The sequence below is a fragment of the Mus musculus genome, chromosome 17 (genome assembly GCF_000001635.26).
Source record: "Mus musculus strain C57BL/6J chromosome 17, GRCm38.p6 C57BL/6J".
In the NCBI taxonomy this organism is placed as follows: Eukaryota; Metazoa; Chordata; class Mammalia; order Rodentia; family Muridae; genus Mus; species Mus musculus.
In genome coordinates this window covers 53,273,471-53,301,304 of record NC_000083.6, presented here as the reverse complement: position 1 = coordinate 53,301,304, position 27,834 = coordinate 53,273,471, and positions in this window count along the sequence as shown.

Here is a 27,834-nt window from a genome sequence, read left to right as displayed (position 1 = left end):
ATTTTTTGAAAAGTCTTCCTCTTGGTGCTTCCCTGGGAGTGCAGAGACGCTGTGGTATGTTTGGAGGATTGGTCAATCCTTTTCTTTTACACATGCACATTATCGCCACTTTTCTTCCAATGGGTACACCTTGCCTGCCACGTTGGAAGTATAGCACAGAGTCTATAGCTGAGTCACTGTCAAATGACTTTTCTTCTCTAGCAGCCTGCATCCTGTCTGTGTTCTGGCATGAGGAAAGGTAGCAGTATTAATTGTTTATATTTGAGATGATTTCCTGGAGCTCTTCTGTTGCGGGAAATATTAAAAAATGGACCGGCAGGCTTCCCATGCTACTGCCGGCAACTGGCAGACCACATGGCTCCTGCTGGGTGATCTCAACTCGGCTATCTCTCTGGGCCAAAGCTCCTGAGTCCCTTAGTAGATCGCTGCCACCAGGCCCACACAATGACCACCCACCCCATGGTCAGCCATCTCAACACCCATTTACCTGGTAGAATCAAAAACTCTTAAAGTTTATAATTAACCAATCATATTTATGTATCAGTAAATTCCCAATTTACAAGAAGCCAATACAATAATTTCAGAACCAATTGATAATTGTGGGAAGCCGCAAACGCCATTACAAGAGATGTGGGAAGCCGCAAATGCCATTACAAAATGGCGCTGGTTTCAATAAGCCTACACCCATGAATATGGGTAAACAACCAATGTGCGCATGTGCCATAGAGTTTTTTGCTGAGTCACTGCCTGACCCGAGGCACGTGAATGAGTTGCTGAGGGCACAACCAATCAGGTGTGGACACGTCACTCCTAGGCCTATATAAGCAGCACCAGTTCTGGGGCTCGGGGTCTTTCGCCTGCACAGTCAATGCTCTCCAAATAAACGTGTTGCAGAAGGATCCTGCTGTGGCGTCTTTCTTGCTGGCGAGTCAGGGGTCTCACAGATAAAGATAAAAGCTTTATCCCAATTATTCTAATCTTATGATATCATACTACCCGTGGCTGGTTAAAGCCATGCTGGTTCATGTCTGCCTCCATTCTCCTTTCTCCTTCTCCCCTGAGATGCTCTCTGTCTCTGCAACTCTTAGTGCTGCCTCCATTTTCCCTGTCCAATCACAGGCCTCCTGCTGCCCTGATGTATTGAACAGGGAAAATCCTATGTCACTCTTCTCAGAAGTTTCTTGTTCATGGCTATGGTTCAATGATTTTATATGTGTGTGTGTGTGTATGTATATGTATGTATTTATCTTACCTTCTAATAGTTTTATGTCTTTAGATGGATTTTTTTCTACAAAGTGAGAGATAAAGTATTAGTTTCTTATGTTGATATCTTGCTTTTATGGCACTAATTTTTGAGAGGATGGCTCTTCTCCAGTCTATGTTCCTGGCATTTTTGTGTTTTTGTTTTGTTTCTTCATCATTTATTCGATTCCACTTCTGTCCTGAATCAGTTCCATGTTGTTTTTGTCACTATGGATCTGTGGTATAGAATAATGTCATGTATTGTGATTACCATGATTCTTCTACAACCCTCAGCCCCCAGGATTGCTTTGACTATGTATGTATAGTATTTTGTGTTTTTATAACTATGAAGATTGTCTTTTCTATTTCTGTGAAGATTGTGAGTGGGCTTTGATGGTGATTTCATTGTACCTATAGACCACTTTTTGGTAATATAGATATGCTCATTGTAAGCCCCTTGAGGCACATGAATGGCCAGGCTCCTCCCTGAAGACTTCCAACAGTTAGGTTTCACCCACAGAACACTAACAGCCTTAGCAGCTGGCCAGACTCAGCCCCTACCATAGAAATTAAAAATCCCAAATCTCAGGAGTTAAGATCCCAGCAATCCGGGGGCTCTCCCCAAGCTCTGGATTTAAAATTACACAACCCCCCACCCTGGAAATCTATACCCTAGGAAGCTCCATACCCCAGAATTCCTATATAAATTCTGTCTTCTGCTCAATTCTCTGTTGCTTCTCACCTGAGCAGAAGCAGCCACCCTTCTGGGCTCTTCCCTCCCAATATATCCTTTGTGTGAGGTTTGTTTCACAGTGTTACTTTGTGGTATTTCTTGGCATCTGGCTGCCAGGATACCTTTCTCATCAGAGCCATAATACTACGGGAAAGACCTTCCTTTGGTCAATCAGGGCGGAGCTCTAACACTTCCATTGGGGAACTTCCAGAACTGTAACAATTACACTCATGATATAAGTTCTGCTAATCTGTGAGCATAGGAGGTCTTTCTATCCTGTATTGCTTACTTTAATTTCTTTAGTATTTTAAAGACCCATCTTACTTCTTTAGTTAGGTTTCTTTATTGTATCTATCTATCTATCTATCTATCTATCTATCTATCTATCTATGATGTGTGTATGTGTGTGTAGATGTGTGGAGTGCATAAATGTGGAGGTGAGAGAGCTACTTATTGGAGTTGATTCCTTCTACCATGTGAGTCCTGGGTATCAAACTCAGACTCAGGTCATCAGACTTGGTGGCACTCACCTTTACCCATTGATCCATCTTACTAGTCTTAGTAATTTATTTTTTGAAGTGGTTGTGAATGGGATTATTTTTCTAATTTCTTTCTCAGTACATTTACCATTGGTATGCAGAAAAACTACTGATATCCATATGCTGAATTTTTGGTGTTTTACAATGATTTTTATTATTTTTATTCATTCTTTTTGAGTTCATGTATGTATACAAAATATCTTGATCATATTTACCACTCATTACTTTTTGATACTCTCTTAGAACACACCCCTTTCACCTTCATCTCCTCCTCCTCCTCCTCTTTTCCTCCTCCTTCTGTTCTTTAGATAACCCCCAGAATCTTATTTGTTCCACCTATATACTGGAGCATAGGCAACCTACCAGAGGCCACATTTCTGACGAAAAAAATGATGCTCTCTTCCCCAGAAACCAACAACTTCCCATAGTTTCTCAATTTTTTAAAATAAAGATTTACTTTATGTATATGAGTACACCATTGCTCTCTTCAGACACACCAGAAGAGGGCATCAGATCCCACCACTGATGGCCATGAGCCACCATGTGGTTGCTGGGAACTAAACCCAGGCCCTCTAGAAGAGCAGTCAGTGCTCCCACCAGCCAAGCCATCTCTTCAGCCAGCTTCTCAATTGTTATTGCCAAGGAAGGCACATCTTGCCTGGATGATTGTTATTGTAATATATAGGGTGTAGTGATCACACACACACACACACACACACACACACACACACACACACACACACATTTATATCAGAAAAGAACCTGATTTAAAACACTGATTATCCAGAGCAAAGAAAGTACATTTAAAGTTACACATTAGAACTTATATATAAATACAAATTCATCACAATAACCGTAGATTTCTTAAAAGAAACACAGGAGGGCTTAGAATGATGCATTTTATGTGCCTAAAGGCAAGCAATAACATAGACCACTATACATGTCACAACTTTATGTTACTGTTAAAGGAGATAGAAAAACTTCTTTGGTAAATCCATGCCTCTAGATTTATACCTGTTCTCTAGAAAAACAGGGTCTGAGAGCTCCCATCCTACTTTCACCTTTTAGCTCTTTATCTTTCTGGCATCTTCTACCTGCTTGTGAACTGAATAAAGAAAGGGAAGAGGAAATGGAGGAGGGAAGGGGGGGGGTGGTAGGAAGAAAGAAAAGTGTATGTTTAGTGAGATGGCTCAGTGAGTAAAGATGATAACCTTGGTGCCCTGAGTTCAATTCCCGAGACAGGGGAAGGAACAGATTCCCGGCAATTCTTTTCTGATCTCTGTACACATACCCTGGAACATGTAAAGACTCATGTACTAAGATGGCTAAAGTAAAGAAAAAAAAAAACTGGGCTGGAGTGGTGGCTCAGCGGTTAAAAGCACTGACTGCTCTTCCAGAGGTCCTGAGTACAATTCCCAGCAACCACATGGTGGCTCACAACCATCTGTAACAGGGATCCGATGCCCTCTTCTGGTGTGTCGGAAGACAGTAACAGTGTACGCACGTGTGAATTTATAAAAAGGAGGAACTGAAAAAAAAAGTTTTTACAAAAACTTTTTTACAAAAAGGAAAATAAACTAAGAAGAGAGACTACACAGAAGGACACAAATCAAAAATGTACTTTTGAGAAAATAGTAATAAGAAGTCTATAATGTTTAAAAATTCTGAAGGATTTACCTAATAGTTACAAAGATGTTAGGTCACATATGGAGGAGGCTATTAAGAGGGCTAAATATGGCCCAAGATAGTTTTTATCAGGCGGTTGCAAGTTCCAATGTCTTTAAGGCATTGGTATTCTAATCTGACAATGAGCTTTTTTTGCATCAGCTTCTTTCTAGGAATTTTTGGTCACAAATGAAAGATCCCATTGCACATTCTTATCACTTTGCCTGCGATGTTACCTTTCTTCTGTTTTCTTTCTTACATTGTCTGAAACAACTGCAAACTCTCTTCTAAGCACTTTCAAAGATGCTTAGGTGCCCCACGGTCTCAGCATTTCTCCACAACTATGAAAACTAGAGCTGCTTCTGGGGAGAAGATCTGGTGACTTCCATCTTCCACTTCACGGTTATGGCAGCACAATAGCTCTTTAGAACTAGCGAGCTGGTGTATTTGGTTGCTGGCGACTTTGCTCTTGTAGGGCACCTCATTTGGATATCAAAATTTCTTTAGGAGTTAGTTATTTTGTGTATTTCACTCGCATGAATGTCTGTGAACCATGCACATGCTTAGTGCCTGAGAAGGTCAGAAGAGAGCACCAGATCCTTTGGAAATGTAGTTATAGACAGTTGTGAGATGCTGTGTGGGTGTGGAAAATTGAATACTGGTTCTCTGCAAGAACATGTGCTTTTAACTGTGGTGCCATCTCTCCATTCCCTTGCTTGGATCTTAAAGTCTCATCTACATGTTCTTTTAGACATCAGACCTTTGGACATTTTTTTAACTTAATCCTTTAGGGCTAGATCAGTGAAAGTGGAGAGTTGATGCTGTTCTTTAGAATATTTCAGTTTCTTAAACCCATAACTGTAGAAGACTAATTTTTCTTGTACAGTGTTTAGAAATGTCATTTTTAATCAAAACAATGTATTCAGAACTCAAGCAAGAATAATGTACCGGTAGTCAGTTGTGATACAGGAAAATTACCCAATGAGTCCTTGTGATCATTAAAATCTACATTGGTGACAGAAATGCAGACTGAAATTCTGATTAAGAGTAATCAGAGGATATTTATGAAGCTTTTTCTGAAGGCCAAACTTTGTTCTTCCCATAATAGTTTAAAAGCTATTTCTTGGGAAAGAGCTTAAGTACAGAGAACAAAATCTGCATATGAAATCTTTTTTTAAGCAGAGAAAAAGAAATCTCTTGCATATTACTATAAACTTGTGACCATGAAGATTTGAAAATTAATCTCCATATGTGAAATAACAGATAAAGTAAGTGTAAGAGAAATAGGTGTGCTCAAAACTCAGAGGACTATCTATGTAAATAGAAACAGTAAAGGTTTGATAGAGGTTCAGACTGTATATGTGCTATTGTATAGTCAATATACAAACAGGAACTATAGGAGGCTCACTGTTTAATGTTTCTGCTCAGAGAACTTGAGAATAGCTATATTGTGGGGCTGTGACCAATGGAGTCTGTGATCCGAAGAAGTTGGAACTTGACGTGAGGGTCAGAGCTCAAGACTGAGACCCAAGTGGACCTATGGAGGTTATGTGCTATGAATTAGGCTTTAGATGCATGCCCATGCAAATACCGGGCTCTAAAGTCCATGTTCAGAGCCTCCTGGAATGTACATTGTTAGCATTTTGTCTAAGCTCTGCCTCACAGTTACCTGGCAACAGCCAGGTATGTCTGACTTGTGAAACAGGCTGCTTGCCCCCTCCTTTCTCTCTTGCTCTTGTTCCTGCTCTTGCCTTTTTGCTCCTGCTCTGTCCTCTTCTCCTTCTCCCTACTTCCTTACCCCCTTCACCCTTCACATGCTCATGGCAGGCCTCTACTTATCCTCTTTTCTCTTTCTTCTCTCCCTCTCCCTCTTCCTCCCCCTTCCCCTCTCCCTCTCTCCTTCCCCCTTCCCCTCTCCCTCTCTCCTTCCCCCTCTCCCTCTCCCCCTTCCCCTCCCTCTCTGCTTCTACCACCCCCTCAACTCCCTTCCCTATGACCTGAATATCCTATCCTGTCCTGTCCTGTCCTGTCCTGTCCTGTCCTGTCCTGTCCTGTCCTATCCTATCCTGGTGTGGCTGGTCCCTCATACATCTCTGAGGGTTATGTTTTGGAGGTAGCAAGAAATTATCCCCAGACCTAGGAATGCCAGAAGAAAGTGGGATGAAGAGTTTGGGGACAAGGTGCAGAGGTGGCAGTGTGCTAGTTGTATTTTCTCAGTGATGTCACTGGATCTCAGACATACACAACTGAAGGGAGGAAATTGTTGTTTTCCCGAGACTGGGTTTCTCTGTGTAGCCTTGGCTGTCCTGGAATTCACTCTGCAAATTAGGCTGGCTTTGCACTCACAGAGGTCAGCCTGCCTCTGTCTCTCAGGTGCTACCACAACCACTTATAATAAAAAGGTTCATTTTGGTTCACAGTTCAGAAGTTTTCATCTATAGACCTAGGGTCCATTAATTCTGGGCCTCTGGGAGGCAGTAGCAGCATGAGGCAGAGGTTGCTTCCCTTGTGGGAAGCAGGAAGCAGACAGGAGTATGCTTGAACTTTGTGCTTTCTCCTTTCCTTGTTTAGTTTCCTGTGGGTTACCTATTTGAGAGATGGTGCTACCTGCAACCAAAGAGAAGATTCCACACTTGATTTTTCCTTTCTGGAAATGTCCTCATGGAGACATTTGTGTACCTTAAATATTTTCTCATCATTTCTCAGACTAATCAAATGGACAGCATGGGAGCTTATCAGGTACTAGAGGCAAAGAGGAAGAGATAGTCCAAAAGTGATAAGAAGTTAGTAAGGCATAAGTAGAAGAGGATCCACAGGTAGAAGGTCAGGTCACAAAGGCACAGGATGTAACCAGTTTTGAAGTTTGAGACTGTCTATGTAAAAGATGTCCAGAATGTCTTTAGGGGTTGGTGAAGTGTTCTAAATTTAGGAGGTACCAACATCAAAATGAATGTTTTCATGAAATGATATTAGCAAGGGAGATGTGAATGTATATAGACTCTGAGTCTCTGGATGGCGTGACTTGCTCCTTGAGTGTTTATTATGTGGGAAGATACTCCCTATAAAATGAATACACTAGAAAGTATTATTCCTTTCTTTAAACGTTTTCTAATGTGAATACATGTGTGTATGTACATAATAATACGTATTTATGTTTGTGCATGTGTGTGTGTGTGCTTGTTTGAGACAAAGTATCACTATATAGTTCTGCCTAGCCGGTAACTTTCTATATAGACCAGGCCAGCCTCCAACACACAAACATCACTGTCTCTGCTGAGAGTAGAAGTACATGCCACTATGTCCATCAAAAATCTTTGTTTCTTTGAGATAGGGTTTTGCTATGTAACTCTAAGCAGCCTTGAACTCCAGATTCTCTTTCCCCAGCTTCTGGTGTGCCAGGATTACAGGTGTGTACCACTACATCCTGCTTGGGGCATCCTTTAATGCTATATTATTTCTCACTAGAAGTTGCCTTAATATAACATTGAAATACATCATCTACATTCATTCTGAGTTTAAATACTTAATTCTTAAGATGCTATTCACCATTTTTAAGATATCATTTCATAAAGGTAAAAAAAAAATTCTGAAGATTCTTCTCCCCTCTTCTGACAGGTAACCTTTTAAATCTGTTTTCTTCCCCAGTGTTTACGATTTCTCTATCTCAGAAAGGGTCAGACTTCAGAACTAGAAGGAGAGAACTCCAGAGAAGCATGTAATTAGAAGTAATCGTTATTCTCTTTTTCTGTAATTACTGTGCCACTTTAGAATTTCAGTCTGCCGTTTCATGATCCTTCTTGACACTGACAGGAAGGAAGAAGTTGGTACAAGCTCCTAGAAAAAGTAGATAGACTTCTTAAAAGTGTTTAATTATGTGGCCTGAAATGACTGGTACAGAAAGTTAGCATGCTCAGAACGCTGGTGTCTACCCCGTTAGTCACCATGCCTTCTCTCTTGAACAGACATCAGCACTTCCCTCACCGCGTCCTTCATTTTAGTGGCCTGTTAACCCAAGTTCTGAATAATTTTGAAACCTTGTTGGAAAAGTGCATTTCCCTTCCAAACAGCCTAGGGACTAATTGAAACGTGGTAGAGATATCCTTTGAAAGTAATAATTTCTATTACATTTTTGAAAGCTGTGTGCATTTAAAAAAATCAAGTTTTTACTTTGACAGTTTCAGGCTTGGCTATAAAGGCTCTATGCTTGGTCTTGCCCTCATCTTCTCTTCTCTTCCTCTGTGCCCTGCTCCCACCCAGTCTGATCTACTTGTCTTCTTCTCACAGTGTTGTCTTTTGTTTTGTTTGTGGTTCTCTGGATTTTTCTCAGGGCCTTCTGTGTGGCTATGGTAGTGGACCTATCTACTGAAGCCTGACAGGTTCCCCAGTGGGTGTACCATTGATGATGATGCCTCCTGAAGAAGAGGTATCTTTGCCAGAAATTTTATTGGTAAAATCTGTGAACTGAGGTGGCTGGCCTGGTTCATTACTTGGGAGAACAAAATCGCATAGAATCATCTCTTCAATATTCTATTTATTTTCTAGGCTTGGTAGATAATTGTTTTGTTTTTCTCTTTTTAGATTTTCATATATTCTCTAAGCTCAAAAATGTCATCAATATTCAAAACACAGTCAAATTTCTGTCTTCAGTTCAGTTATTTTCTGAGTCCAATTACATGCTTAGCATTTTCACTTAGACTACTATACTTCTATTTCTTTGTTCTTCATCAAACTCTAACATAATTTTTTTATCTAACATTTATTGATTCTTTGTGCATTTTTCAACATGTACTCCGAATCTCACTTGTCTCCCCATCCTTTTGAACCTGCCCTTTGCCTTTGCAACATCCTCTGCACCCAACAACAACAACAACAACAACAACAACAACAACAACAACAACAAAAAAAAACAACATCCTCATTTTGGATGCTGTAATGGGTCACAGTATGTCCCACAGTACACATTTGTCCACACTTGCAAATGTTCATTGCAATGAGTCATTGGCCTGTTTCAAGACCTCTGGCTTCTGCTAGACTATCAATACTGGATCCTCACTGGGAGGACTCCTCTTGGAAATTCTTCTTGCCCTGTGTCATGGAGATCCTACAACTGTGGTTCTGTAGAACCTCCTGCAGTTCATAGATGGGGTAGATATTGGGTGGGCCAACTCAAAGCTCTGGATCTGGGCCTGGGTGGTAGCTCAGCCAGTCAGGCTGGCAGGTCTCATCCCCCACTCCCAATACCGTCAGGTTGAGCTCTCTAGCACAGCCTTGGTGAGCTCACCCAGTGCTGAATCTGGCAAGGGGCACAGGCAGCTTTTCTGCTCCCATGCCTTTAAGGAGGCTCACCCTCAAGTTCCACAACCAGGGATAGCTCTCCTATGCTTTCGAGGTGAGGTATAGGGCCTTCCCTCTTGAGGGTTGCAGCAGGTGAGGGGTAGAGCTAGATTTTCTGCTTTCACGACATCAGGGACAGGTCTCCAGATGGCAGGAAAATGGGTGGGTGATCATCTTTCCTTCTCCCATACCACCACATGGCAGGCAGGTGACAGGTCTAGCTTTCTCAAGCTCATACCCTTAGGAGCTGACTCAACAGCAATCCCAAAAACCAGGGCTAGCTTTGTTGAGCTTCCTGTGAGAGGTGTGACTTGTGCCAAGTGCTGCAAATGGTGAGGGGCAGAGTGAGTTCTGCTTCCAAGATGCCTAAGGGAGTGGTGGGGACTACTGTCAAAGCTCTCAGACATCAATATAATCCTTGGTGGCAGCTCAGGCCAGGGATGTCTGCTAGGCGTTTGGTGGTAACTATCCCCTGCTGCTCCTGAACAATGGATCCAGACATGGCCCTCAGTGGCAGCATGGGCCATGATCTCACTATGGTCTTAGGTATCCTCAAGTCTCCAGCTCCATCTCTCTTCATTGCACACACATCCTTCTGCTTCTCTTTCTCTTCCATCTTCTCACCACTTCTTTGCTCATTTTAGTAGCACCCAAGGCCTCTGATTGTCTGGGATCTTCTCAGGAGTGCTATGCTCTGCCTATGCTGTGTGGTACTGGACAGGCATTATCTTGGGCATAGTCTGCCTGCCAGGACCTATGTGGCACCAGGTTGGGGTTTATCTCTAGTTTGATCTACGCACCCAGGCCTTGTGGTAACAGGCTATTTTCCTCTTTTATTTGTATGAGTGTTGGCCTGTGTGCATGTACTTGCACTATGTGTACAACTGGTGTCTGTGGAGGCCAGGTAATGGATCCCCTGGAACTGGAGTTACACAGATGATTGTGAGCTACCATGTGGCCCTTGGGAACCCAACCTTGTTCCTCTGAAAGAACAGCAAGGGATTGTAACTGCTTAGACATCTCCAGTCCCAAAATACAATTCCTGATGAGGATTCTAAAGATGTTCTGTGGCATACTTTGTAGATTGCCTCATCTAATCTTTATAATCAACTATTTTTCACCCTACTCTTTTTATTGATACTGAAAAATCTAACACTAATCTCTTGATATCTGAAGTTGACAAAATGAGGATGAAAAAAAAAGATAGTCTGTCTTGATATCAACAGAAGACCAGAGACTTCTTAGAATTTCCTATTTCTGTACTTCTTTTTTTGTTTTTTGTTTGTTTTCTTTTTGTTTTTTGATTTTTGAGACAGGGTTTCTCTGTATAGCCCTGGCTGTCCTGGAACTCACTTTGTAGACCATGCTGGCCTCGAAATCAGAAATCTGCCTGCCTCTGCCTCCCGAGTTCTGTACTTCTTATGTACAACATTAAGAAAAAAAATTGCTGTCACATGTGTTAGTACATGCTTTTACTCTTAGCACTTAGGAGGCACAGGCAGGCAGATCTGAGTTGGAGGCCAGCTTGGTCTACAAAAAGTGTTCTAGGACAGCCAGGGATACCCAGAGAAACACTGTTTAAGGGCACAAGAAAGAAAAAAGAAAGAAAGAGAAAGAAAGAAAGAAGAAAAAAATAAAAATTTTGATGTTCAACAAAAACAGAACATGTAAAGTCCTATATCAAGTCATAGCTCTCAATCACAAAGAAGAGTAGAGTAAGGGCTTGATATCATCAATTCCTCTATCAACAGGTCTTGATTTATGTTCTTCAATTTATTTGTCTAATCTTGGTCACCTTGTTTTAGATGTCTGTAGTAGCATCATTTGTCCTTGGTAAACCTAATGAGGTATTCTCTGGGCAGTGTTTCCAGCTTGGGCTTCCTAGTTATGGAGGGTGCTGCAGGCACCCAGTCTTGAACAAAATCCTCCATTGCTACCTATGACCATTGCTGCCTCTTCAGGAATCCTAGATGCTCTGCCTTTCTCAACCTAAAATTTCTGAAAACATTTTCTTTATGACTAGCCACTGTATATACACACATACAGAAATCTCACTTGGTTCTTTCCCCACACCTCATCTCTACTAATTTATTAGCAGTTTTATACCTTCTGATAGATTACTGGAAGTTGTCCATTTCCACTGTCAGATGTCTTTCTGGTCTCCTGTAGACTAAATAAATAGTGTTCTAAGGGAGTTTCTGTTCCATTCTTGTCTCCTTGTCTTCCATAATTGAAACTTGTAGCCTTACTTTTACATTTTAGTCTCCTGAAAGATGTACAGAGCCCTACTGCTTCAGCCTACAGAGACTCTTAACTAATTGATTTGTTGTGTCTTGCCAATAAATTTAAGTAGTGTCCCCAATGTGATTATTATATACAGCCAAACGTGAGAATCACTACCTATTAATACAAAGATTTAGTAAATTGCTTCCCTGCTTAAGTTTTCTATGTGCTCCAGTTGACCATAGATGCTCATGTTAGCATCCTTGCCTCATATTCTGTGTTCTGTATTTTTGAAATTTTCTATTTATTTTTGCAAATCCATCTCACTTCATCTTTTATCCATGTGATGCAAGTATGCAAGAATGGAATTGTGAGCCTGATGCATCTCCTGGAAGAGAATCATCTCCAGTAGGAAAGAAAAAGAAGCCTTCTAAGAAGGCAAATTCTGCACATTACCACATTATGTGGAAGTTAAAACCTTGCTCTCACAGACATGAAGAGTAGAATAATGGTTATCATAGCTTAGGAAAGGGCTTTATGGGAGGTGTAGAAAGGAACTGGTCAACAGGTACATTAAGAAAGGAAGAAGGACTGCTCTCATTATGTAGTTTGGCAGGGTTGTCATGTCTGACAATAATTAGGACTTTGAATTTTCCCAACACAAAGAAATGGTATATGTCTGCGGTAATGGATATGCCAATCATTGTGATACAAGACTTACAGTTTCTACACCTGTATTAAAAATGTGTCATATAGTAAGTTTCCATCTGCACCTGGAGCCGATCCTGTGTGACAGTGCTCCATAGCCAAATATAGCCGGGAGAGAGCTAGTCTCCCAGGATTGCCAACACACCTGTAAGCACAGATAGGACCACCCCTTTTGCTCAAATTCTTGGCACAAGAGGGACCCTCCCAGAGCCATCAGGACACAGGAATCAATGAACAGCTAGGATCATTCTGGTTCCTGTCTGTACCCTGGAGCTGAATTTGTGCCACAGCTCTCCATATCCAAATGTCTCCTGGTGAGAACTGGGCTCCCAGGAGTACTGAAACATGGGTTTGCATGAGGGTAAAGCCACAATCAGAGACAGCAAGATCAGCTAACACTGGAGATAACCACATGGTGAGAGGAAAGGGCAAGAACATAAACAACAAAAACCAAGGTAACTTAGCATCATCATGAACTCAGTTCTTCCACCACAGAGAGACTTGCATAAGCCAACAAACCAGAAAAGCAAGACATTGATTTAAAATCACATCTCATGATGAAGATAGAGTACTTAAGAAGGGCATAAATAATTCTCTTAAAGAAATACAGGAGAACATACATAAACAAGTAGACACCCTTAAAGAGGAAACACAAAAATCCCTTAAAGAATTATAGGAAAACACAACCAAACAGGTGAAGGAATTCAGGATCTAAAAACAAAAATAGAAACAATAAAGAAATCACAAAAGGAGACAACCCTGGAGATAGAAAACCTAGGAAAGAGATCAGGAGTCATAGATGCAAGCATCACCAACAGAGTACAAGAGATAGAAGAGAGAATTTCAGGTTCAGAAGACACCATAGAAAAAACATTGACACAACAGTCAAAGAATATGCAAACTGCAAAAATCTCCTAACCCAAAACATCCAAGAAATTCAGGACACAATGAGAAGACCAAAACTAAGGATAAATAGGTATAGGAAAGAGTGAAGATTCTCAAGTTAAAGGGCCAGTAAATATCTTCAACAAAGTTTAAAAGCAATCTTCCCTATCCTACAGAAAGAGATGCCCACAAACATACAAGAAGCCTGCAGAACTCCAAATAGATTGGACCAGAAAAGAAAATTCTCCCATCACATAATAGTCAAATGCACAAAATAAAAAAAGAATATTAAAAGCAGTAAGGGAAAAGGTCAAATAACACATAAACGCAGACTTATCAGAATTACACCAGACTTCTTACCATAGAGTATGAAATCCTGGGTAGATGTCATACAGACCCTAAAAGAACATAAATTCGAGCCCAGGCTACTACATCCAGCAAAACTCTCAATTACCATAGAAGGAGAAACAAGATATTCCACCACAAAGCCAAATTTACACATTATCGTCCCAGAAATCTAGCCCTACAAAGGATAGTAGATGGAAAACTCCAACACAAGGGGGAAACAATATCCTAGAGAAAGCAAGAAATAATCTTCTTTCAACAAATAAACAAAAGAAGATAGCCACACAAACATAATTCGACCAATAACAACAAAAATAACAGGAAGCAACAATCTCTGGTCTATAATATATCTTAACATCAGTGGATTCAGTCCCCCCCCCCCCCCCCAAAAAAAAACCCAGACTAACAGACTGGATTCATAATCAGGACCCAGCAATTTGCTGCATACAGGAAACACAACTCAGAGTCAAAGACAGGCATTACCTCAGTGTAAAGGGCTGAAAAATAATTTTCCAAGCAAATAGTCACAAGAAACAAGCTGGAGAAGCCATTCTCTTATCAAATAAAATCAACTTTCAACTAAAAGTTATCAAAAAGGATAAGGAAGGATGCTTCATATTCATCAAAGAAAAAAAATCTACCAAGACTAACTCTCAATTCTGAACATGTATGTTTCAAATGAAAGAGCACACACATTAATAAAAGAGACTTCACTAAAGCTCAAAGCACCAATTTCACCTCACACAATAACAGTGGGAGACTTCAACATCCCACTCTCACCAATGGACAGATCATGGAAACAGAAACTAAAGAGAGACACAGAGAAATGAACAGAAGTTATGAACCAAATGGATGTAACAGTTATCTAGAGAAAATTTTATCCTAAAACAAAAGTATACCTTCTCAGTACCTCATGGTACCTTCTTCAATATTGACTTTATAATTGGTCACAAAACAGGCCTCAACAAATACAAGAAGATTGAAATAATGCCATGCATCTTATCAGATCACCATGAAATAAAGCTAGTCTTCAATAGCAACAAAACAACAGAAAGCCCACATACACGTGTAAGCTTAACAAGGCCATACTCAATGATAACTTGGTCAAGGAAGAAACAAAGAAAGAAATTAAAAACTTTTTTAGAATTTAATGAAAATGAAAGCACAACATAGCCAAACTTATGCGACACAATGAAAACAGTGCTAAGGGGAAAACTCGTAGTTCTGAGTGCCTCCAAAAAAAAAAAAAAAAAAAAAAAAAACAAAACAAAAAACAAAACAAAACAAAAAACAAACAAACAAAAAAAAAAAACCAGGAGCGAGCATACACTAGCAGCACGACAGCACACCTGAAAGCTCTAGAACAAAAAGAAGCAAATACACACAGGAAATAATCAAACTCAGGGCTGAAACCAACCAAGTAGAAACAAATAAACAAACAAACAAACAAACAAACAAATAAAAAGATTACAAAGAATCAACAAATCAGAAGCTGTTTTTTGTTTTTGTTTTTGTTTTTTTTTGAGAAAATCAACAAAATAAATAAATCCTTAGCCAGACTAACCAGAGGGCACAGAGACAGTATCCAAATTAACAAAATCAGAAATGAAAGGGGAGACATAACAACAGAAACTGAGGAAATTAAAAAAATCATCAGATCCTACTACAAAAGACTATATTCAACAAAACTGGAAAATCTGGATGCACTGCACAGTTTTCTAGACAGATACAAAACCCCAAAGTTAAATCAGAATCAGATAAACCATCTAAATAGTCCCATAATACCTAAAAAATAGAAAGAGTGATTAAAAATCTCCCATCTAAACAAATTCCCAGGATCAGATGAATATAGTGCAGAATTCTCTTAGACATTCAAACAATGTCTAATACAAATATTCCTCAAACTATCACACAAAATAAAAACAGATGGAATAACTCCCAATTCGTTCTATAAAGCCACAGTTCTGCTGATACCTAAACCACAGAAAAACTCAACAAAGAGAGAGAACTTCAGACCAATTTCACTTATGAATATTGATGCACAAATACTCAATAAAATTCTCACAAACTGAATCTAAGAACACATCAAAACAATCATTCACCTTGAACCAGTAGGCTTCATCCCAGGGATGCAGAGATGGTTCAATAGAAGGAAATCCATCAATGTAATCCACTACATAAACAAACTTAAAGAAAAAGACTCCATGATCTTTCATTAGATGCTGAAAAAGCATTTGACAAAATTCAACATCCCTTCATGTTAAAAGTCTTGGAAAGATCAGGAATTCAAGGCTCATACCTAAAAATAGTAAAGTAATATAGAGCAAACCAGTAGCCAACATCAAACTAAATGGAGGGAAACTTGAAGCAATCCTTCTAAAATCAGGGTCTAGACAAGGCTGCCCACTCCCTATCTATTCAATATAGTTCTTGAAATTCCACCTAGAGCAAAAACAAAAGGAGATTAAAGAAATACAAATTGGAAAGGAAGAAGTAAAAATATCACTATTTGTAGATCATACGATAATATACTTAAGTGACCACAAAATTCCACCAATGAACTCCTGCAGCTGATAAACAAGTTCAGCAAAGTTACTGGATATAAAATTAACTCAAACAAATCAATAGCTTTCCTCTATTCAAAAGATAAACTGGCTGAGGAAGAAATTAGGGAAATGACACAATAGTCACAAACAATATAAAATATCTTGGTGTGACTCTAACCAAGCAAGTGGAAGATCTGTATGACAAGAACTTCAAGTCTCTGAAGAAAGAAATTGAAGAAGACCTCAGAAGATGAAAAGATCTCCCATGCTCATGGATTAGCAGGATTAATTTAGTGAAAATGGCCATGTTGCGGAAAGCAAACTACAGATTCAATGCAATCCCCACTAAAATTTCAAATCAGTTTTTTATAGAGTTAGATAGAGCAACTTGCAAATTCATTTGGAATAACACAAAACCCAGGATATCAAAAACTATTCCCAACAATAAAAGAACTTCTGGTCAAATCACCATCTCTGACCTGAAGCTGTAGTACAGAGTAATAGTGATTAAAAAAAAAAAAACTGCATGGTATTGGTACAGTGACAGGCAGTTAGATCAATGGAATAGAATTTAAGACCCAGAAATGAACCCACACAAGTATGGCTACTTGCTCTTTGACAAAGGAGCTAAAACCATCCAGTGGAAAAAGGGCACCATTTTCAATAAATGGTTCTGGTTCAACTGGTGGTCAACATGGAGAAGAATGAAAATTGCTCTATTCTAATATTCCTGTACAAAACTCAAGTACAAATGGATCAAGGACCTCCACATAAAACCAGATACTCTGAATCTAATAGAATAGAAAATGGTGAAAACTCTCAAACACATGGTACAGGGTAAATGTTCCTGAACCAATGGCTTATGCTCTAATATTAAGAATCAAAAAGTGGTACCTCATAAAATTGCAAAGCTTCTTTAAGGCAAAAGACACTGCCAATAGGATAAAATGGCAACCAACAGACTGGGAAAAGATCTTTACCAATTCTACATCAGATAGAGCCCTAATATGCAATATATACAAAGAACTCAAGAAGTTAGACTCCAGATAACTAAATAATTCTACTAAAAATGGAGTACAGAGCTAAAGATAGAATTCTCAACTGAGGAATACCGAATGGCTGAAAAGCACCTATAGAAATGTTCAACATACTTACTCATCAGGGAAATGCAAATCAAAACAACCCTGAGATTCCACCTCACACCAGTCAGAGTGGCTAAGATCAAAAACTCAGGTGACAGCAGGTGCTGGCAAGGATGTGCATACAAGGAACACTCTTCCATTACCGGTTGGATTGCAAGCTGGTGCAACCACTGTGGAAATCAGTCTGGTGTTTCCTCAGAAAATTGGACATAGTACTACCTGAGGACTCAAGTACACCATTCCTGGGCATATACCCAGAGCGTGCTCCAACATGTAATATGGATACATGCTCCACTATGTTCATAGCAGCCATATTTAAAATAGCGAGAATCTGGAAACAACCCAGATGCTCCTCAAGAGAGGAATGGATACAGAAAATGTGATACATTTAAACAGGGACTACTAGTCAGCTATTAAAAAACGACTTCATGAAATTCACAGGCAAATTGATGGAACTTGAAAATATCATTCTGAGTGAGGTAACTCAGCCACAAAAGAACACACACTCACTGATAAGTTGATATTATCCCAAAATTTTGGAATACCCAAGATTCAATTCAATAGACTGTATGAAACCCCAGAAGAAGGAAGACCAAAGTGTTGGTTTTTGTGGTGTTCCTCATCCACTCTGCCACAGGGCTTGGGCCTCTTGATGAGGTGGGACATGGGACATGGTGCTTACTCCATGCCTGTGCTGGGCAGTTATTGGGCTATGGGAAGCCACTGAACACTGCTCTGGCAGTGGGGGAACACAGTCTTAGGTCTCTAGGGACTGCTTGATGTGACTTGGGGTTCCTAGGCTTGCAGGGAGTCCAGGGCTGTCTGATTTTCAGGCTTTTGAGCACCTGGGCTGGGAATCTCAGAAGAGCTGAGAATGGAGTGGAGGCCTGCTAGCTGGATCTAGCCCAGGACTGAAGGGGAAAGGTGGTGAACTCTGGGGAATCCTTGGCTTGTTAGTGAGTGGTTGGCTGGGTAGTGTGGCTTGTTAGTGAGTGGTTGGCTGGAAGACATGAGAGGTTAGAGTTAGGAGATTTGGCGGCTGGCTCTTTAAGTGTAAGCCTTCTCCATTGCTCCTCACAGCAGATCCCCATGAAAAGAGTCAGTCCATGGTTTTAAGACATTTATTGTCATGCAAAGAGTGGCGATGAGTAAAACCATGCCTCCCTTCCCACGGGTGGGCCTGAGGTTAAATACCTTTTGCAAGGAGGAGTGTCTGGGAAGGGGAGTTTATTGGTTAAGCCTCCAGGCCTTTAGGTATTTCATTAAAATGGAGATCTGTCTTGAGGCTACATGACCTGTGATCACTTGTCCCCTACCTGTGGACATATGGCCATAGACCTATGGAGAGTTGTGGCCCTGTGCCCGTAGCCTGGTATCCAGGAATGTGGCAAAACGCCAACCATCCCTGCAGGGTCACAGGAGTTTCAAGCCTGTGCTTGACCAGAAACCAGGCTGTCTTTCACGGTCCTACACCAAAGTGTGGATGCTTCAGTGCGCCATAGAAACAAAATACTCACAGGAGGAAATATGGAGACCAAAGTGTGGATCAGAGACTGAAGAAAAGGCCATCCAGAGACTGCCAGACCTGGGGATCCATCCCTTATACAGTCACCAAACCCAGATGCTATTGTGGGTGCTGATGGGAGCCTGATATAGCTGTCTCCTGAGAGGCTGTGCCAGAGACTGGCAAATACAGAGGCAGATGCTGGCAGCCAATCACTGGACTGAGCATGGGATCCCTGATGGAGGAGTTGGAGAAGAGATTGAAGGAGCCCCTGAGGGGGTTTGCAGCCCCATGTTGGGAGCAACAGTGTCAACTGGCCAGAACTTCCAGAGGTCCCAGAGACTGGACAATGAATGAAAGACTACACATAGAGGGACCCATGGCTCCGGCCGCATATGTGGCCTTGTTGGACATCAGTGGGAGGAGTGGCCCTTGGGTCTGATGGTATTCGATGTCACAGTGTAGGGGAATAGCAGGGTGGGAATAGGGGAGTGGGTAGGTGGGTGGGTGGGGGAGAACCCTCATAGAGGCAGGGGGGAGGGGAACAGGATTGGGGTTTCTGAAGGGGAACCTAGAAAGGGGAAAACATTTGAAATGCAAATAAAGAACATATCAAACTTAAAAAAAAAGAAAAAGGAAAAACCAACCAAACAAAATGTCACATAGTACCCCACAAAATACACATTACTTTTGTTAAATAAGAATAACCCTTTATTTTAAAACAGGAATGCAATGAAATGAATGTTCTAAACTTTCCTAAGGAAAAGAAGACAAAAGAAGAGAAAAGAAAAGAAAAGGAAAGAAAAGAAAAAAGAAAAGAGGAAGGTTTGCCAGGTGTGGAATAGTATATATTTGTATTCTTAGCATATGGGAAATCATAGAATCATTAAGTCAAGGTCAACCTGGGCTACACAGCACATTTTGGCCAACCTAGGTAAGGTTTAAGGAGACTTTCTCTCTCTCTCTCTCTCTCTCTCTCTCTCTCTCTCTCTCTCTCTCTCTATCTATCTATCTATCTATATATATATATATATATTTCTTTATGCTACTTTGATATTTTTTATAAAATGTGCTGGGTTACTAAAAAAGACACAAAAGTGAAGGGAGGATTAGTTGGCTAGAGGAAGGGGATGGTGTGATAAGAAGGTAATGGTGAATACGACCAAAATATATTATGCACATGTATAAGTAATATATGATAAGATAAAGGACAAAAATCTGCCGTGAGATGCAGAATACATCATATTTAATCTCCACAGCTCAGTAAATTACCTATGCATATCCTGGTTTATTAATGAGAAAAATGAACTTTGGAGAGATTAATATACTAACCTCCTGTCCACATTAGAATACTATGTTATGTGTAAGAAATATTAGCTTGTGAAAAATCAATTTCTGGATTGTCCTCACCATATTAATCTCTGCTCAATAATACATTCATTATAAACACTGAACCTCACTAGGCAAAAACTTTCGTCTCAAGAAAGTACATAATCATTTACTAATACTGCTGAGTGAGCAGGGCACACATAAAATGTATAAAATGTGGGTGAAGGTGACATCTGAAAGATTTGTTAGTTGTTATTACATGTTGCTGGATCTGATAGGCTAAGGCTAGGATGTACTTCTTAAAATTCACTAGGAATCCCCTCCTTAAATGCAGATTATTATTTAATTGTGGGTTTTTTGATTAAGTTTTTAAAATTTTTATAATTTTTATGTGCATGGGTATGCATGTGCCTTCTTGTAACTGTGTTCACTCCATGCAGGCCATGCCCACAGAAGCCAGAATAGGGAAGAGGATTGCCTGGAACTGGAATTACAGACTGTTGTGAGCTGCCATGTGGGTGCTGCGAATACAAAATGAGTCCTCAAGAAAGCAACAAGTACCCTTGACCACTGAACATCTCTCTAGTCTTGCAGCTTATTATTTAACCAGGCTTGGAGGGAATCTAGAATTCTGCATTTCCAGCAAGCTTCCATGGTTAGCCTCAGGATCACCCCCAATAGCAAGAAAGTAGAGTATCAGCGATATGGGTTTTCTTTGTTCTTAAAAAATATATTACTTGTAATTTTGTATGTGCTGTGGGAATGGGGTGTGTGCACATGGATGCTGGTGACTGCGGAGGCCAGAAGAGGACAATGGAGTTACAGCCAGTTGCCTGCTGCCAGTCTGGGAACTGAACTCTGATCCTCTATAAGAATAGCAAGTGGGGACTCAGCAGAACTTAGGAAATTAGTCTGAACAGGTTAGAGGGTGCGCCAGAGAACCGGACAGCTTCTGGGACGGGCAGAAGCACAGAGCCGCTGAGGCAGCACCCTTGGCGGGCCGCAGACAGCCGGCCACCGTCCGGACCAGAGGACAGGTGTCCGCCTGGCTCGGGAGGCGGCCTCAGCCTCAGGAGCAGCGGTCACCATCTTGGTTCCAGGACTCCCTGGAACTTAGGATTTTAATCTGCACAGGTGAGAGTCTGCACCACAGAAGCTGACAGCTTCTGGGAACTGCCAAAGCAACACAGCTTCTGAGAGAGGCCCTGTTTTGGGCCTTCTTCTTCGACCAGGAGGAGGTCCAAAAACAAGATATCTGCGCACCTTCCCTGTAAGAGAGCTTGCCAGCAGAGAGTGCTCTGAGCACTGAAACTCAGAGGAGAGAGCTAGTCTCCCAGGTCTGCTGAGAGACGGTAACAGAATCACCAGAAGAACAATCTCTAAACAGAGTCAACTATAACTACTAACTCCAGAGATTACCAGATGGCGAAAGGTAAACGTAAGAATCCTACTAACAGGAACCAAGACCACTCACCATCATCAGAACCCAGCACTCCCACTTCGCCCAGTCCAGGGCACCCCAACACACCCGAAAACCTAGACCTAGATTTAAAAGCATATCTCATGATGATGGTAGAGGACATCAAGAAGGACTTTAATAAATCACTTAAAGAAATACAGGAGAACACTGCTAAAGAGTTACAAGTCCTTAAAGAAAAACAGGAAAACACAATCAAACAGGTAGAAGTCCTTACAGAAAAAGAGGAAAAAACATACAAACAGGTGATGGAAATGAACAAAACCATACTAGACCTAAAAAGTGAAGTAGACACAATAAAGAAAACTCAAAGTGAGGCAACACTGGAGATAGAAACCCTAGGAAAGAAATCTGGAACCATAGATTTGAGCATCAGCAACAGAATACAAGAGATGGAAGAGAGAATCTCAGGTGCAGAAGATTCCATAGAGAACATCGGCACAACAATCAAAGAAAATGGAAAATGCAAAAAGATCCTAACTCAAAATATCCAGGAAATCCAGGACACAATGAGAAGACCAAACCTACGGATAATAGGAGTGGATGAGAATGAAGATTTTCAACTCAAAGGACCAGCAAACATCTTCAACAAAATTATTGAAGAAAACTTCCCAAATATAAAGAGATACCTATGAACATACAAGAAGCCTACAGAACTCCAAATAGACTGGACCAGAAAAGAAATTCCTCCCGACACATAATAATCAGAACAACAAATGCACTAAATAAAGATAGAATACTAAAAGTGGTAAGGGAAAAAGGTCAAGTAACATACAAAGGCAAGCCTATCAGAATTACACCAGATTTTTCACCAGAGACTATGAAAGCCAGAAGAGCCTGGACAGATGTTATACAGACACTAAGAGAACACAAATTCCAGTCCAGGCTACTATACCCAGCCAAACTCTCAATTATCATAGAGGGAGAAACCAAAGTATTCCACGACAAAACCAAATTCACGCATTATCTCTCCACGAATCCAGCCCTTCAAAGGATAATAACAGAAAAAAACCAATACAAGAACGGGAACAATGCCCTAGAAAAAACAAGAAGGTAATCCCTCAACAAACCTAAAAGAAGACAGCCACAAGAACAGAATGCCAACTTTAACAACAAAAATAACAGGAAGCAACAATTACTTTTCCTTAATATCTCTTAACATCAATGGTCTCAACTCCCCAATAAAAAGACATAGACTAACAAACTGGCTACACAAACAAGACCCAACATTTTGCTGTTTACAGGAGACACATCTCAGAGAAAAAGATAGACACTACCTCAGAATAAAAGGCTGGAAAACAATTTTCCAAGCAAATGGTATGAAGAAACAAGCTGGAGTAGCCATCCTAATATCTGATAAAATTGACTTCCAACCCAAAGTCATCAAAAAAGACAAGGAGGGGCACTTTGTTCTCATCAAAGGTAAAATCCTCCAAGAGGAACTCTCAATTCTGAATATCTATGCTCCAAATTCAAGGGCAGCCACACTCATTAAAGAAACTTGAGTAAAGCTCAAAGCACACATTGCACCTCACACAATAATAGTGGGAGACTTCAACACACCACTTTCACCAATGGACAGATCATGGAAACAGAAACTAAACAGGGACACACTGAAACTAACAGAAGTGATGAAACAAATGGATCTGACAGATATCTACAGAACATTTTATCCTAAAACAAAAGGATATACCTTCTTCTCAGCACCTCATGGTACCTTCTCCAAAATTGACCACATAATAGGTCACAAAACAGGCCTCAACAGATTCAAAAATATTGAAATTGTCCCATGTATCCTATCAGATCACCATGCACTAAGGCTGATCTTCAATAACAAAAAAAAAAAATAACAGAAAGTCAATACTCACGTGGAAACTGAACAACACTCTTCTCAATGATACCTTGGTCAAGGAAGGAATAAAGAAAGAAATTAAAGACTTTTTAGAGTTTAATGAAAATGAAGCCACAACGTACCCAAACCTTTGGGACACAATGAAAGCATTCCTAAGAGGGAAACTCATAGCTCTGAGTGCCTCCATGAAGAAAAGGGAGAGAGCACATACTAGCAGCTTGACAACACATCTAAAAGCTCTAGAAAAAAAGGAAGCAAATTCACCCAAGAGGAGTAGACGGCAGGAAATAATCAAACTCAGGGGTGAAATCAACCAAGTGGAAACAAGAAGAACTATTCAAAGAATTAACCAAACGAGGAGTTGGTTCTTTGAGAAAATCAACAAGATAGATAAACCCTTAGCTAGACTCACTAAAGGGCACAGGGACAAAATCCTAATTAACAAAATCAGAAATGAAAAGGGAGACATAACAACAGATCCTGAAGAAATCCAAAACACCATCAGATCCTTCTACAAAAGGCTATACTCAACAAAACTGGAAAACCTGGACGAAATGGACAAATTTCTGGACAGATACCAGGTACCAAAGTTGAATCAGGATCAAGTTGACCATCTAAACAGTCCCATATCACCTAAAGAAATAGAAGCAGTTATAAATAGTCTCCCAGCCAAAAAAAGCCCAGGACCAGATGGGTTTAGTGCAGAGTTCTATCAGACCTTCAAAGAAGATCTAATTCCAGTTCTGCACAAACTTTTTCACAACATAGAAGTAGAAAGTACTCTACCCAACTCATTTCATGAAGCCACTATTACTCTGATACCTAAACCACAGAAAGATCCAACAAAGATAGAGAACTTCAGACCAATTTCTCTTATGAATATCGATGCAAAAATCCTCAATAAAATTCTCGCTAACCGAATCCAAGAACACATTAAAGCAATCATCCATCCTGACCAAGTAGGTTTTATTCCAGGGATGCAGGGATGGTTTAATATACAAAAATCCATCAATGTAATCCACTATATAAACAAACTCAAAGACAAAAACCACATGATCATCTTGTTAGATGCAGAAAAAGCATTTGACAAGATCCAACACCCATTCATGATAAAAGTTCTGGAAAGATCAGGAATTCAAGGCCCATACCTAAACATGATAAAAGCAATCTACAGCAAACCAGTAGCCAACATCAAAGTAAATGGAGAGAAGCTGGAAGCAATCCCACTAAAATCAGGGACTAGACAAGGCTGCCCACTTTCTCCCTACCTTTTCAACATAGTACTTGAAGTATTAGCCAGAGCAATTCGACAACAAAAGGAGATCAAGGGGATACAAATTGGAAAGGAGGAAGTCAAAATATCACTTTTTGCAGATGATATGATAGTATATATAAGTGACCCTAAAAATTCTACCAGAGAACTCCTAAACCTGATAAACAGCTTCGGTGAAGTAGCTGGATATAAAATAAACTCAAACAAGTCAATGGCCTTTCTCTACACAAAGAATAAACAGGCTGAGAAAGAAATTAGGGAAACAACACCCTTCTCAATAGTCACAAATAATATAAAATATCTCGGCGTGACTCTAACTAAGGAAGTGAAAGATCTGTATGATAAAAACTTCAAGTCTCTGAAGAAAGAAATTAAAGAAGATCTCAGAAGATGGAAAGATCTCCCATGCTCATGGATTGGCAGGATCAACATTGTAAAAATGGCTATCTTGCCAAAAGCAATCTACAGATTCAATGCAATCCCCATCAAAATTCCAACTCAATTCTTCAACGAATTAGAAGGAGCAATTTGCAAATTCATCTGGAATAACAAAAAACCTAGGATAGCAAAAACTCTTCTCAAGGATAAAAGAACCTCTGGTGGAATCACCATGCCTGACCTAAAGCTTTACTACAGAGCAATTGTGGTAAAAACTGCATGGTACTGGTATAGAGACAGACAAGTAGACCAATGGAATAGAATTGAAGACCCAGAAATGAACTCACACACCTATGGTCACTTGATCTTCGACAAGGGAGCTAAAACCATCCAGTGGAAGAAAGACAGCATTTTCAACAAATGGTGCTGGCACAACTGGTTGTTATCATGTAGAAGAATGCGAATCGATCCATACTTATCTCCTTGTACTAAGGTCAAATCTAAATGGATCAAAGAACTTCACATAAAACCAGAGACACTGAAACTTATAGAGGAGAAAGTGGGGAAAAGCCTTGAAGATATGGGCACAGGGGAAAAATTCCTGAACAGAACAGCAATGGCTTGTGCTGTAAGATCGAGAATTGACAAATGGGACCTAATGAAACTCCAAAGTTTCTGCAAGGCAAAAGACACCGTCAATAAGACAAAGAGACCACCAACAGATTGGGAAAGGATCTTTACCTATCCTAAATCAGATAGGGGACTAATATCCAACATATATAAAGAACTCAAGAAGGTGGACTTCAGAAAATCAAATAACCCCATTAAAAAATGGGGCTCAGAACTGAACAAAGAATTCTCACCTGAGGAATACCGAATGGCAGAGAAGCACCTGAAAACATGTTCAACATCCTTAATCATCAGGGAAATGCAAATCAAAACAACCCTGAGATTTCACCTCACACCAGTCAGAATGGCTAAGATCAAAAATTCAGGTGACAGCAGATGCTGGCGAGGATGTGGAGAAAGAGGAACACTCCTCCATTGTTGGTGGGATTGCAGGCTTGTACAACCACTCTGGAAATCAGTCTGGCGGTTCCTCAGAAAATTGGACATAGTACTACCGGAGGATCCAGCAATACCTCTCCTGGGCATATATCCAGAAGATGCCCGAACTGGTAAGAAGGACACATGCTCCACTAAGTTCATAGCAGCCTTATTTATAATAGCCAGAAGCTGGAAAGAACCCAGATGCCCCTCAACAGAGGAATGGATTCAGAAAATGTGGTACATCTACACAATGGAGTACTACTCAGCTATTAAAAAGAATGAATTTATGAAATTCCTAGCCAAATGGATGGACCTGGAGGGCATCATCCTGAGTGAGGTAACACATTCACAAAGGAACTCACACAATATGTACTCACTGATAAGTGGATATTAGCCCAAAACCTAGGATACCCAAGATATAAGATACAATTTCCTAAACACATGAAACTCAAGAAAAATGAAGACTGAAGTGTGGACACTATGCCCCTCCTTAGAATTGGGAACAAAACACCCTTGGAAGGAGTTACAGAGACAATGTTTGGAGCTGAGATGAAAGGATGGACCATGTAGAGACTGCCTTATCCAGGGATCCACCCCATAATCAGCATCCAAACGCTGATACCATTGCATACACTAGCAAGATTTTATCAAAAGGACCCAGATGTAGCTGTCTCTTGTGAGACTATGCCGGGGCCTAGCAAACACAGAAGTGGATGCCCACAGTCAGCTAATGGATGGATCACAGGGCTCCCAATGGAGGAGCTAGAGAAAGTAGCCAAGGAGCTAAAGGGATCTGCAACCATATAGGTGGATCAACATTATGAACTAACCAGTACCCCGGAGCTCTTGACTCTAGCTGCATATGTATCAAAAGATGGCCTAGTCGGCCATCACTGGAAAGAGAGGCCCATTGGACACACAAACTTTATATGCCCCAGAACAGGGGAACGCCAGGGCCAAAAAGGGGGAGTGGGCGGGTAGGGGAGTGGGGGTGGGTGGGTATGGGGGACTTTTGGTATAGCATTGGAAATGTAAATGAGCTAAATACCTAATAAAAAATGGAAAGAAAAAAAAATAGCAAGTGGGTCCCTTCCGGTCTGCACCAGCACGGACGCCCCTTGGGCGGGGAATCTGCGGACACGTTAAGGTCCCCACAGGACATTCCATGGGATCTTAGGACCTCTGGTGAGTGGGACACAACTGCTGCTCCAATCCAATAGCACCTGACCTGAGACAGCATTAATTAGGGAAGCAGAAAACCCGGCCTGACCAGGGTCACAAGTCCCTTCCGGTCAGCGCCAGCACCGACACACCGTTCTTACTAGTTGGAACATCTTCTGGATATATGCCCAGGAGAGGTATTGCGAGATCCTCCGGTAGTACTATGTCCAGTTTTCTGAGGAACCGCCAGACTGATTTCCAGAGTGGTTGTACAAGCTTGCAATCCTACCAACAATGGAGGAGTGTTCCTCTTTCTCCACATCCTCGCCAGCATCTGCTGTCACCTGAATTTTTGATCTTGGCCATTCTGACTGGTGTGAGGTGGAATCTCAGGGTTGTTTTGATTTGCATTTCCCTGATGATTAAGGATGCTGAACATTTTTTCCGA